This window comes from Osmia lignaria, unplaced genomic scaffold (assembly GCF_051020975.1).
Source record: "Osmia lignaria lignaria isolate PbOS001 unplaced genomic scaffold, iyOsmLign1 scaffold0100, whole genome shotgun sequence".
Classification (NCBI taxonomy): Eukaryota; Metazoa; Arthropoda; class Insecta; order Hymenoptera; family Megachilidae; genus Osmia; species Osmia lignaria.
In genome coordinates, this window is record NW_027478241.1 from 15001 (window position 1) to 17500 (window position 2500).

Genomic DNA, 2500 nt, shown 5'->3' on the forward strand with positions numbered 1-2500 from the left:
CTATACAAATCGAGAAAGCGCGTACAGTGATCATGCTGGTCATTTTGCCACCAAATTTTATAATCTTTATCATTAGAGCGGGCCCACCAACCTCGTCTCTGTACTTTATACATTTCTCCTCCATCTGCACACACCTTTTCAAACATTAACGGAGAGAGTTCCTTGGACTTGCTTTAAATGTACATATTAGATATGTTGGAATCTCTCTCCTTTAGAAGTTTCCCCAGCCTTAAAACTTCTTTCATTTTTACTCCTCTCTCCATACTTATTTTCCTCTCTGAACGTATCAGAGAGGATTTTATTTCTGACACCTCTTGACTTTTCTTAAATTCAGGGACGTAATTTTGTTCATAATTCAGTGGACTTTTGTGTATTTTATACTTTAAATATTTCCAAACAGTCTCCCTTCTAAAAGTGATAGAACGAATTTTCGTCTAACACTACTTTCTTGGTTCAAAAATTTTATACAATCTTATAACTTTTTCAGTTTTAACAAATTTTGGTTACAGACAGTTGATGCTCAGTTTGTACAAGTATGCAACATTTATAAGTGCATACAGGTCACCAGCCTTATATTACAAGGCTCACCACATATGGGCCATTCGGTCTTAGACACCGACCCGTGGTAATGCTGTGTGGAGATTAATAATAATCCGCAACGGAAAACCGGAACGAGAATAGTCGAGAAAGTATATTCTCGAGGAGCGGTAGACTGCTTTTCAACCGAAGTCATAAAAGAGCCACACGCTCGACGCTACTCCCGACCGGTCCGAGCGAACCGAAAGTGCCTTCCTATAAATACCGAACGGCCGGCCGCTAGGTCGGCGACGCATGGGCTTACGCCCAGGCGTATGCCTGTGCAAACCGCCGTGAGAGCGTACCATCCCGCCGGCACGGTAAAACTTAGACTGAAAATATCGTCGAACATATCCTTTCATTTTATAACGTTCTATACATGAAAATTAATAAATTAACATGCAGGACATAATAAATTCACATTCTCATGTAAATCATGGGTTTAATTAATATTTTAAAAAATTTTAAAACCGCCCAGAACCGATGAGATGAAAATATTAAAACGATATTTTTGCATTTTCTTACGGTAAAACATTAACAAATAAGCGACTATAGCAATATAAAACTCCATTTGTAATTTAATTAATGAAAATTAATATTTTTTTTTGATTTTTCAGCGATCCAGAACCGATGAGACGAAAACATTAAAACGATATTTTTGCATTTTCTTACGACAAAACATTAACAAATACGAGACTATAACAATATAAAACTACATATGTAATTTAATTAATCAAAATTAATAATTTTTTTTGATTTTTCAGTGATCCAGAACCGATAAGTCGAAAATTTTAACAATCATATTTTTGCATTCTGTACCGTGGATCCATCGTTAAACGCTATTAAACTAACGTCCGTGATGGTATAAATGCAGATTTTCGCTCCGTTTAGCCAAAATAACGAACTTTAGGTGCGCTCCGAAATATTTCAAAGTCCCAGCGGCGTATTGCTTCGCCTCTTAGAACCGATTAGTCGAAAATTTTAACAATCATATTTTTGCATTCTGTACCGTGGATCGATCGTTAAACGCTATTGAACTAACGTCCGTGATGGTATAAATGCAGATTTTCGCAACGTTTAGCCAAAATAACGAACTTTAGGTGCGCTCCGAAATATTTCAAAGTCCCAGCGGCGTATTGCTTCGCCTCTTAGAACCGATTAGTCGAAAATTTTAACAATCATATTTTTGCATTCTGTACCGTGGATCGATCGTTAAACGCTATTGAACTAACGTCCGTGATGGTATAAATGCAGATTTTCGCTCCGTTTAGCCAAAATAACGAACTTTAGGTGCGCTCCGAAATATTTCAAAGTCCCAGCGGCGTATTGCTTCGCCTCTTAGAACCGATTAGTCGAAAATTTTAACAATCATATTTTTGCATTCTGTACCGTGGATCGATCGTTAAACGCTATTGAACTAACGTCCGTGATGGTATAAATGCAGATTTTCGCTCCGTTTAGCCAAAATAACGAACTTTAGGTGCGCTCCGAAATATTTCAAAGTCCCAGCGGCGTATTGCTTCGCCTCTTAGAACCGATTAGTCGAAAATTTTAACAATCATATTTTTGCATTCTGTACCGTGGATCCATCGTTAAACGCTATTAAACTAACGTCCGTGATGGTATAAATGCAGATTTTCGCTCCGTTTAGCCAAAATAACGAACTTTAGGTGCGCTCCGAAATATTTCAAAGTCCCAGCGGCGTATTGCTTCGCCTCTTAGAACCGATTAGTCGAAAATTTTAACAATCATATTTTTGCATTCTGTACCGTGGATCCATCGTTAAACGCTATTAAACTAACGTCCGTGATGGTATAAATGCAGATTTTCGCTCCGTTTAGCCAAAATAACGAACTTTAGGTGCGCTCCGAAATATTTCAAAGTCCCAGCGGCGTATTGCTTCGCCTCTTAGAACCGATTAGTC